This window comes from Oncorhynchus masou, chromosome 12 (assembly GCF_036934945.1).
Source record: "Oncorhynchus masou masou isolate Uvic2021 chromosome 12, UVic_Omas_1.1, whole genome shotgun sequence".
NCBI classification, from domain to species: Eukaryota; Metazoa; Chordata; class Actinopteri; order Salmoniformes; family Salmonidae; genus Oncorhynchus; species Oncorhynchus masou.
In genome coordinates this window covers 90532116-90544615 of record NC_088223.1, presented here as the reverse complement: position 1 = coordinate 90544615, position 12500 = coordinate 90532116, and the positions used below count along the sequence as shown (strand labels likewise).

The 12500-nt window shown below is 44.8% G+C and overlaps 1 protein-coding gene across 1 annotated transcript in view; it reads right to left on the bottom strand.

Moving 5' to 3' along the window:
* LOC135551044 (serine/arginine repetitive matrix protein 3-like) overlaps nt 1-12500 on the bottom strand; it is a 276137-nt gene that overhangs the window by 72311 nt on the left and 191326 nt on the right. The window lies entirely within an intron of this gene.

The window sequence follows — 12500 nt, the reverse complement described above, 5'->3', positions numbered from 1 at the left end:
GAAATAGTGTCACGTTATGTGTAGTGTTTGATAGTTGTGCAAGACTAGAAAGCATGCTTGAGTTTGTTGTCTCCCTGTATTGAAAACAGATAGTCCCGTCTTCAATTTGATCGATTATTAACGTTTAAAAATACCTAAAGTTGTACTACAAAAGTAGTTTGAAATGTTTTGGCAAAGTTTACAGGTAACTTTTGGGATATTTTGTAGTGACGTTGCCCAAATTGGAAGCTGTGTTTTTCTGGATCAAACGCGCCAAATAAATGGACATTTTGGATATAATATAGACGGAATTAATCAAACAAAAGGACAATTTGTGATGTTTATGGGACATATTGGAGTGCCAACAGAAGAAGCTCATCAAAGGTAAAGATTTATATTTTATTTCTGCGTTTTGTGTTGCGCCTGCAGGGTTGAAATATGCTACTCTCTTTGTTTACTGTTGTGCTATCAACAGATAACAGCATCTTATGCTTTCGCCGAAAATACTTTTTGAAATCTGACATGATGGCTGGATTCACAACGAGTGTAGCTTCAATTTGGTATCTTAAATGTGTGATTTAATGAAAGTTTGATTTTTATAGTATTTTTTTATTTGGCGCTCTGCATTTTCCCTGGCTGTTGGCCAAGTGGGACGACTGTCCCGCCTATCCCAGAGAGGTGCTATAGATGGAAGGAATGCAGTTTGGAATCCTACCAGAAAACAATTAGGCAACAACAAATTCAATCCCTTTTAGACAATTTCCTAGTTAAAATGTTCCACTGTAATAGTGAAGGGGCGGTAGGGTAGCCTAGTGGTTAGAGTGTTGGACTAGTAACCGGAAGGTTGCAAGTTCAAACCCCGAGCTGACAAGGTACAAATCTGTCGTTCTTTCCCTGAACAGGCAGTTAACCCATTGTCGTTCTTTCCCTGAACAGGCAGTTAACCCATTGTTCCTAGTCATTGTAAATAATAATTTGTTCTTAACTGACTTGCATAGAAAAATAAAAAAAGGTGTAAACTTGGCAGTAGAAAATCTTAACAGTATATTTGAGCACTGAGCTTCCCTATCAAATCTAGAAAACCAAAGAAAATGAACAACAATGACAAATGGTTTGATGAAGAATGCAAAAATCTAAGAAAGAAATTGAGAAACCTGTCCAACCAAAAACATAGAGACCTGGAAAACCTGAGTCTACGCCTTCACTATGGTGAATCACCAAAACAATACAGAAAAACACTATGGAAAAAGAAGGAACAGCATGTCAGAAATCAGCTCAAAGTCATTGATTGAATCCATAGAAACCTGGAAAACACTAAACAAACAACAACACGAAGAATTATCTATCCAAAATGGAGATGTATGGGTAAACCACTTCTACAATTTGTTGGGCCCTATAACAAAGAATAAAGAGCAAAAACACATATACAGGATCAAATACAAATCTTAGAATCAACGATTAAAGACTACCAGAACCCATTGGATTCTCCAATTACCTTGAATGAGCTACAGGACAAAATAAAAACCCTCCAACCCAAAAAGGCATGTGGTGTTGATGGTGTCCTCAATGAAATGATCAAATATACAGACAACAAATTCCACCAACCACCCTTCAATTTCTTGAACACTGAGGGCTGGTACGCAGGGGAAGGAGAGAGACAGAGAGAGAGAGGGAGAAAGAGAGAGACACAGAGAGACACAGAGAGAGAGACAGAGAGAAACAGAGAGAAACATAGAGAGAAAGAGAGAAGAGAGAAACATAGAGAGAAGAGAGAGAGAGAGAGAAAACAGAGAGAGAGAGAGAGAGAGAGAGGGGGACAGACATGCTCCAGTAACACATATTACTACTAAATCAGATCATTATTAATCAAATCACTAGTATATATATATATATATATATATATATATATATATTAGTATTATTCCAAATAGGTAGATGATATCAAGGATGCTATGTGAGCAAGGCACTTAACCCTGATTGCTCCTGGGTTGCCGTCAATAATGGCAGATCCCTAAGGATGTCTCAGAGGGAGTTGGGATTTTTAAATGTATTTTTTAACACATTTCCAATTCACACATGTATTAATACACACGGGTACATGTGTGAAATAGAACAAATATATGCACCTTCCAAATTATTATTATTATTTGAAAGAACAGGAAGCTGTAGGTACTAAGCAGTGTGAGTAGAGTAGTAGTAGAGTAGAGAATAGAGACTTTAGAGTTGACAAGGAAGATTGAGAAGGAAGAGAGAGAGAGAGAGAATTGCTTTGGCAATGTTATTTTTCCCATGCCAATAAAGACCTTGAATTAAATTGAATTGAGAGAGAGAGAGAGAGAGAGAGAGAGAGAGAGAGAGAGAGAGAGAGAGAGAGAGAGAGAGAGAGACAGAGAGAGACAGAGAGAGACAGAGAGAGAGAGAGACAGAGACAGAGAGAGAGAGAGAGAGAGAGAGAGAGATGAATGGATGGACACTGCATGCAGAATTCTGCAAACATATCCTCCGTGTACAACGTAGAAGACCAAATAGTGCATGCAGAGCAGAATTAGGCCGATACCCACTAATGATCAAAATCCAGAAAAGAGCCGTTAAATTCTACAACCACCTAAAAGCAAGCGATTCCCAAACCTTCCATAACAAAGCCATCACCTACAGAGAGATGAACTTGAAGAAGAGTCCCCTAAGCAAGCTGGTCCTGGGGCTCTGTTCACAAACACAAACACACCCCACAGAGCCCCAGGGTAACAGCACAATTAGACCCAACCAAATCATGAGAAAACAAAAGGATAATTACTTGACACATTGGAAAGAATTAACAAAAAAACTGAGCAAACTAGAATGCTATTTGGCCCTAAACAGAGAGTACACAGTGGCAGAATACCTGACCACTGTGACTGACCCAAAATTAAGGAAAGCTTTGACTATGTACAGACTCAGTGAGCATAGCCTTGCTATTGAGAAAGGCCGCCGTAGGCAGACATGGCTCTCAGAGAAGACCGCCTATGTGCCCACTGCCCACAAAATGAGGTGGAAACTGAGCTGCACTTCCTAACCCTCCTGCCCAATGTATGACCATTGTATGACCAAATCAATTTTGATAAACGTCCATATCTACTGGGTGAAATTCCACAGTGTGACATCACAGCAGCAAGATTTGTGACCTATTGCCACAAGAAAAGGTCAACCAGTGAAGAACAAACACCATTGTAAATACAACCCATATTTATGCTTATTTATTTTCCCTTATATGTACTTTAACCATTTGTACATCATTGCAACACTGTATGTATACATAATATGACATTTGTAATGTCTTTATTGTTTTGAAACTTCTGTATGTGTAATGTCTACTGTTAATTTTTATTGTTTATTTCACTTTTGTATATTATCTACCTCACTTACTTTGGCAATGTTAACACATGTTTCCCATGCCAATAAAGCCCCTTGAATTGAATTGAATTGGATGGATAGATGCTCTGAGTTCAAGGTGAACATTGGATGGATGGATGGATGGATGGATAGCTGGATAGATGCTCTGAGTTCGAGGTGAACATAGATAGATAGATCAAATCAAATCAAATTTTATTTGTCACATACACATGGTTAGCAGATGTTAATGCGAGTGTAGCGAAATGCTTGTGCTTCTAGTTCCGACAATGCAGTAATAACCAACAAGTAATCTAACTAACAATTCCTAATCTACTGTTTTATATACAGTGTAAGGGGATAAAGAATATGTACATAAGGATATATGAATGAGTGATGGTACAGAGCAGCATAGGCAAGATACAGTAGGTGGGTGTTATTCAAACCATTACAACCATTGCATTGTCTTCAAGATTTGTAAATAATCTCTGCACAGGCTGATGGCAACATGTGTCTCTATGGTAACAGGAATACAGGATACTAAAAGCTTGCACATACCTGCATGAAAGACCAGTCCCTACAGCCTTGTTACCAACGAGTGTCTCAAATGAGAGCTGAAGGAACACCAAATTGTGCCTAGAATAATGAATTACAGATGATGCTATCTTCAGTCTCTCTCAATTCAATTGATTTCAAGGGGCTTTATTGGCATGGGAATCTCTCTCTCTCTCTCTCTCTCTCTCTCTCTCTCTCTCTCTCTCTCTCTCTCTCTCTCTCTCTCTCTCTCTCTCTCTCTCTCTCTCTCTCTCTCTCTCTCTCTCTCTCTCTCTCTCTCTCTCTCTCTCTCTCTCTCTCTCTCTCTCTCTCTCTCTCTCTCGATGTTGGTTCAACATGGAGGAACGCTCCATGATGAATGAAGTGTTCCTCTGGCCATATGACTAAGTGTCTCTCTGTCTAATGATGTTTGCTGGGACCAAGACGTCTCTCTAATTCAGCTCCTGTCCCGGGATCTGTGACCTGGGTCCAGGGTGGTGCCTGACATTGATGGACTATGACCATTGTTCATTTTTCCTTAGGGCCACATACACACTGTTGCATAGCAGTTCCACACCCTTAGAAAAAACACTGCTGTCTAGGAACTCAAATGGTTCTTCGGCTGTCCCCGTAGTAGACCCTTTGAAGAACCCTTTTTGGTTCCAAGTAGAACCCTTTTAGGTTCCATGTAGGACCCTTCACACAAAGGGTTCTACATGGAACCAAAAAGGGTTCTCCTATGGGGACAGTCAAAAACCCCTTTTGGAACCATTTGTTCTAAGAGTGTACTCCTTCCTTATCATCTCCAGCCTAGACAGCCCCAGCCAGTCTCATCCCCAGTCTCATCCCCAGCCCCAGCCAGTCTCATCCCCAGTCTCATCCCCAGCCCCAGCCAGCCTCAGCCCCAGCCTCAGCCCCAGCCTCAGCACCAGCCGTAGCCTCAGTCCCAAGTCTCAGTCTCATCCCCAGCCAGCCTCAGCCCCAGCCAGTCTCATCCCCAGCCAGCCTCAGCCCCAGCCAGCCTCAGCCCCAGCCAGTCTCATCCCCAGCCAGCCTCAGCCCTGCCCCACTGTTGGGTTACTCTGAGATTGGATGTGACTTTGGTCTTTAAGAGCAATTTATTTGAATTGTCCTTAAGAAATATCTCCCTTTTTTTCAACACCTACATCTAAGGTACCATCTGACCATAGAAATGGAATGAATTTGCTTAATAGTTATTAATGCACAACCTGTCTGTCTGCCCCTCCCCCCACATTACCATAGATAGATAGATAGATAGATAGATAGATAGATAGATAGATAGAGAGGAGTGGTGTCTATCTATCTATCTATCTATCTATCTATCTATCTATCTATCTATCTATCTATCTATCTATCTATCTATCTATCTATCTATCTATCTGTGGTAATGTGGGGGGAGGGGCAGACAGACAGGTTGTGCATCAAGGCCTCAGGCTAATGTCCAGTCCACATCGATCTTTGTCACATAGAACTTTGAAGGCGTTTCAGATCCGGTCCAGTACCCCTGAAAAAGCCTTACTGTGTGTATTTCCCTGGTTATATTCTCCTCCTGCCATCCCCTCAGCCTGAAGGGAGACCTGTGTCCACACTGGTCTGGAACGGAGGCCATTTGTTAATGAAATATTCTCTCAGAAATTGTGTGACAGGTTTCGATTGGTTCTCTCAAACGTTCCCTTGGGGGTTGATTAGAAAATCCAACCGTTGTAATGGAAGAGGGCTCGGTGGCTGTGTCTGGGCTGTGTGTGGGCTGTGTGGGGGCTGTGTGGGGGCTGTGTGTGGGCTGTGTGTGGGCTGTGTGTGGGCTGTGTATGGGATGTGTGTGGGCTGTGTGGGGGCTGTGTGGGGGCTGTGTGTGGGCTGTGTGGGGGCTGTGTGTGGGCTGTGTGTGGGCTGTGTATGGGCTGTGTGTGGGCTGTGTGTGGGCTGTGTGGGGGCTGTGTGTGGGCTGTGTGTGGGCTGTGTGTGGGCTGTGTGGGGGCTGTGTGTGGGCTGTGTGTGGGCTGTGTCTGGGCTGTGTGGGGGCTGTGTGTGGGATGTGTTGGGGCTGTGTGTGGGCTGTGTCTGGGCTGTGTACGGGCTGTGTGCGGGCTGTGTACGGGCTGTGTGGGGGCTGTGTGCGGGCTGTGTGCGGGCTGTGTGCGGGCTGTGTGCGGGCTGTGTGCGGGCTGTGTGTGGGCTGTGTGGGGGCTGTGTGTGGGCTGTGTGTGGGCTGTGTGGGGGCTGTGTGTGGGCTGTGTGTGGGCTGTGTGGGGGCTGTGTGGGGGCTGTGTATGGGATGTGTGTGGGCTGTGTATGGGATGTGTGGGGGCTGTGTATGGGATGTGTGTGGGCTGTGTGTGGGCTGTGTGGGGGCTGTGTATGGGGAGAGTTAACCAGTAAAAGTATAACACGATGCACTGTGCCGACAACATCAAAGAGCAATTCCAGACTCTGAAGTCAGGAGGACTTGGAGAGTTAAGAGTTAGCCAGACTATCTTCCAGGCATCTTAGACTGTAATCAATGGAGGAGCATGGTGGAACTGAGATATTTAATTTTACCTTTATTTTACTAGGCAAGTCAGTTAAGAACAAATTCAACGCTCTAACCACTAGGCTACCCTGCCGCCCCAAAAGGATGAAATATATGAGAAACACTTAGAGAGGAAGTTAGCAGTAGGGATGAAGAATATCTTGTGGTGGTTATTGCTTGTTCTACAGAATCTGCGTGTGCGTATGTATGTGTGTGTGTGTGTGTGTGTGTGTGTGTGTGTGTGTGTGTGTGTGCGTGTGTGCGTGCGTGCGTGCGGGTGTCTACCACATGGCTCTTCCTGGTCAGAATTACCAATGAGGAAGGCATTTTGAAGGGCTCTGATCATGATTGGTCAGTGCAGAGCAGACATTATGACCTATGGGAGCAGTAGTATTCACAACGCAGTCTCTTATCCCCATGGAAACCACATGTTATAAAGTACCTCCTGATTTCACTTAGATACAAAATTATGAATGATCAAATGTCCTGGCTCCAAGACACTAATGTAGAGAGTGTGTGTGTGTGTTTGAGACTAATACTACTGAGAGACAGAGAGACTGCTGCTCAATACCCAACTCAATGAGAGAGAGAGAGAGAGAGAGAGAGAGAGAGAGAGAGAGAAAAATGAAAGACCATGTATTCACTCTGCACACCTAATTGACAACCAAACAAACCAAAACAAAGGCAAAGTCTTCTGATGCATTGTTGATTTCAAAAAAGCCTTCGACTCAATTTGGCATGATGGTCTGCTATACAAACTGATGGAAGATCACCATGCGCAATGCCAAGTGTCGGCTGGAGGGGTGTAAAGCTCGCCGACATTGGAGCAGTGGAAATACATTCTCTGGAGTGATGAATCACGCTACACCATCTGTCAGTCAGATGGACAAATCTGGGTTTGGTGGATACCAGGAAAACTCTACCTACCCCAATGCATAGTGCCAACTGACCTCAACCCATCAAACACCTTTGGGTTGAATTGGAACACCAACTGCGAGCCAGGTCTAATCGCACCAAACATCAGTGCCCAAACTCACTAATGCTGTTTTGACTGAAAGGAAGAAAGTCCCCTCAAAAATATTCCAACATTGGGTGGAAATCCTTCCCAGAAGAGTGGGGGTTGTTTTAGCACAAATAGGGGACCAACTCCATATTAATGCCCATGAATTTTGGAATGAGATGTTTGATGAGCAGGTGTCCACATACAGTTGGTCATATATATAATGACGGCCTGGGAACAGTGGGTTAACTGCCTGTTCAGGGGCAGAACGACAGATTTGTACCTTGTCAGCTCGGGGATTTGAACTCACAACCTTCTGGTTACTAGTCCAACGCTCTAACCACTTGGCTACCCCTGCCGCCCAATAGAGTGAGAGTAGGGTGACTAACACCCTCACCACTGTCCCAATAAGGGATATCTCCATGCCACCAGCCTCCATGACTAACACCCTAACCACTGTCCCAATAAGGGATATCTCCATGCCACCAGCCTCCATGACTAACACCCTAACCACTAACCACTGTCCCAATAAGGGATATCTCCATGCCACCAGCATCCATGACTAACACCCTAACCACTGTCCCAATAAGGGATATCTCCATGCCACCAGCATCCATGACTAACACCCTAACCACTGTCCCAATAAGGGATATTTCGAGGGCATGTGCTTATTGGGCCAGTATAGTGAGGTCCAGAAGACACACACACCCTCCTCCCTAAGCACTAGATCTGGTACAGCCTGATAGGTCCAGAAGAACCCCTAACCCCTCCTACCTAGGCACTAGATCTGGTACAGCCTGATAGGTCCAGAAGAACCCCTAACCCCTCCTACCTAGGCACTAGATCTGAAACAGCCTGATAGGTCCAGAAGAACCCCTAACCCCTCCTACCTAGGCACTAGATCTGAAACAGCCTGATAGGTCCAGAAGAACCCCTAACCCCTCCTACCTAGGCACTAGATCTGAAACAGCCTGATAGGTCCAGAAGAAACCCTAACCCCTCCTACCTAGGCACTAGATCTGAAACAGCCTGATAGGTCCAGAAGAACCCCTAACCCCTCCTACCTAGGCACTAGATCTGAAACAGCCTGATAGGTCCAGAAGAACCCCTAACCCCTCCTACCTAGGCACTAGATCTGAAACAGCCTGATAGGTCCAGAAGAACCCCTAACCCCTCCTACCCAGGCACTAGATCTGAAACAGCCTGATAGGTCCAGAAGAACCCCTAACCCCTCCTACCTAGGAACTAGATCTGAAACAGCCTGATAGGTGTAAGCACCAGGGTAATTTCACTTTGAAGTAAATCTCAGCTCTGTTAAAAAAGTACACTCAAGGAAAACTATTATTGATCATAGTGATTCAGGAGCATAATTTATAAACAGGTTAATATGCCCCACTAACATTAGACAACTACACTGAGTTTACAAAACATTAAGAACACCTTCTCGTTCCTTTAAAGTATAATCCCTTATTGTTGTCCATTGTTAAAATCCACTTCCATCAGTGTAGATGAAAGGGAAGAGACAGGTTGAAGAAGGATTTGGAGATCATTGAGACATGGATCGTGCATGTGTGTGCCATTCAGAGGATGAATTGGCGAGACAGAATATTTAAATGCCTTTGACCAAGGTGTGGTATGGGTTTGTCACACTCAACAGTTTCCCTTGTGTATCAAGAACGGTTCACCACCCAAAGGACATCCAGCCAACTTGACACAACCGTTGGAAGCATTGGGGTCAACATGGACCAGCACCCCCGGGGAACGCTTTCGACGCCTTGTAGAGTCCCTGATGAACTGAGGCTGTTCTGAGGGCATAAGCGGGGTGCAACTCAATATTATGAAGGTGTTCCTAATGTTTGGTGTACTCAGTGTAGAGATACAGTATATATAGTGTATATATAGAGAGAGAGCTCTGAATGCAGAAGGAAGAACAACAGTATTGTAAAGATGTTTGTTGGTGGAAGGAGAGGAAGACCAAAGTGCAGCGTTGTACATATCCTTTACACTTTTCATCCAAATGAATACACCCCCAAAAACAACAAAACCATAACCAGTTCTGACAGGTGCAAAAAACACGAACCAGAGAATAATCACCCACAACTAACAGTGGGAAAACAGGCTGCCTAAGTATGGCTCTCAGTCAGAGACAACGATCTGCCTCTTATTGGGAACCACACCAGGCAAAAACACATAGAAATATAACGCACAAGAACAAACCATAGAATGTCCACCCCAACTCACGCCCTGACCAAACTAAAATGGAGACATAAAAAAGGAACTAAGGTCAGGACGTGACAAGTATGTCCACAACTCAGGAACAGGCCCTCTGAGAGAGTTTCTACCTCTCTATTCTACTCCTCAACATGACAAAAACAATCACTCCTTGTCCAATGGTTTATTTCTTAGATTATACCCCTCTCTCTTGTTTTCCTGCCTTCCTCCTTCCATTTTATTCATGCATTTATTTTACCTTTATTTAGCTAGGCAAGTCAGTTAAGAACAAATTCTTATTTTTAATGATGGACTAGGAACAGTGGGTTAACTGCCTGTTCAGGGGCAGAACGATGGATTTGTACCTTATCAGCTCAGGGATTTGAACTTGCAACCTTTTGGTTGCTGGTCCAATGCTCTAACCACTAGGCTACCCTGCCGCCCTGCTCCATAGAGTCGGTGGATAGGTAAATGTCAGGTCACAGCCGAGGCGACAGTGGATGCCAGAGAGAGACGGTCATTAGTCAGCCCTCTGTAACACGGAACATCAGGCCATTACATAAAATTAACTTTGTGCCCGGACAACAGGATGGAAACACCAGCCTATGACCTCACAGAGAGGATTGGCCAAGAGAGGTCAACAGACACTGATGATGACTAACTACCTCACAGAGAGGATTGGCCAAGAGAGGTCAACAGACACTGATGATGACTAACTACCTCACAGAGAGGATTGGCCAAGAGAGGTCAACAGACACTGATGATGACTAACTACCTCACAGAGAGGATTGGCCAAGAGAGGTCAACAGACACTGATGATGACTAACTACCTCACAGAGAGGATTGGCCAAGAGAGGTCAACAGACACTGATGATGACTAACTACCTCACAGAGAGGATTGGCCAAGAGAGGTCAACAGACACTGATGATGACTAACTACCTCACAGAGAAGATTGACCTAGAGAGGTCAACAGACACTGATGATGACTAACTACCTCACAGAGAGGATTGGCCTAGAGAGGTCAACAGACACTGATGATGACTAACTACCTCACAGAGAGGATTGGCCTAGAGAGGTCAACAGACACTGATGATGACTAACTACCTCACAGAGAGGATTGGCCTAGAGAGGTCAACAGACACTGATGATGACTAACTACAGAGAGGATTGGCCTAGAGAGGTCAACAGACACTGATGATGACTAACTACCTCACAGAGAGGATTGGCCAAGAGAGGTCAACAGACACTGATGATGACTAACTACAGAGAGGATTGGCCTAGAGAGGTCAACAGACACTGATGATGACTAACTACCTCACAGAGAGGATTGGCCAAGAGAGGTCAACAGACACTGATGATGACTAACTACCTCACAGAGAGGATTGGCCAAGAGAGGTCAACAGACACCGATGATGACTAACTACCTCACAGAGAGGATTGGCCAAGAGAGGTCAACAGACACTGATGATGACTAACTACCTCACAGAGAGGATTGACCTAGAGAGGTCAACAGACACTGATGATGACTAACTACCTCACAGAGAGGATTGACCTAGAGAGGTCAACAGACACTGATGATGACTAACTACCTCACAGAGAGGATTGACCTAGAGAGGTCAACAGACACTGATGATGACTAACTACCTCACAGAGAGGATTGACCTAGAGAGGTCAACAGACACTGATGATGACTAACTACCTCACAGAGAGGATTGACCTAGAGAGGTCAACAGACACTGATGATGACTAACTACCTCACAGAGAGGATTGGCCAAGAGAGGTCAACAGACACTGATGATGACTAACTACCTCACAGAGAGGATTGACCTAGAGAGGTCAACAGACACTGATGATGACTAACTACAGAGAGGATTGGCCAAGAGAGGTCAACAGACACTGATGATGACTAACTACCTCACAGAGAGGATTGGCCAAGAGAGGTCAACAGACACCGATGATGACTAACTACCTCACAGAGAGGATTGGCCAAGAGAGGTCAACAGACACCGATGATGACTAACTACCTCACAGAGAGGATTGCCCAAGAGAGGTCAACAGACACTGATGATGACTAACTACCTCACAGAGAGGATTGGCCAAGAGAGGTCAACAGACACCGATGATGACTAACTACCTCACAGAGAGGATTGGCCAAGAGAGGTCAACAGACACCGATGATGACTAACTACCTCACAGAGAGGATTGGCCTAGAGAGGTCAACAGACACTGATGATGACTAACTACCTCACAGAGAGGATTGGCCAAGAGAGGTCAACAGACACCGATGATGACTAACTACCTCACAGAGAGGATTGGCCAAGAGAGGTCAACAGACACTGATGATGACTAACTACCTCACAGAGAGGATTGGCCAAGAGAGGTCAACAGACACTGATGATGACTAACTACCTCACAGAGAGGATTGGCCAAGAGAGGTCAACAGACACTGATGATGACTAACTACCTCACAGAGAGGATTGGCCAAGAGAGGTCAACAGACACCGATGATGACTAACTACCTCACAGAGAGGATTGGCCAAGAGAGGTCAACAGACACTGATGATGACTAACTACCTCACAGAGAGGATTGGCCAAGAGAGGTCAACAGACACTGATGATGACTAACTACCTCACAGAGAGGATTGGCCAAGAGAGGTCAACAGACACCGATGATGACTAACTACCTCACAGAGAGGATTGGCCAAGAGAGTACAACAGACACCGATGATGACTAACTACCTCACAGAGAGGATTGGCCAAGAGAGGTCAACAGACACTGATGATGACTAACTACCTCACAGAGAAGATTGACCAAGAGAGGTCAACAGACACTGATGATGACTAACTACCTCACAGAGAAGATTGACCTAGAGAGGTCA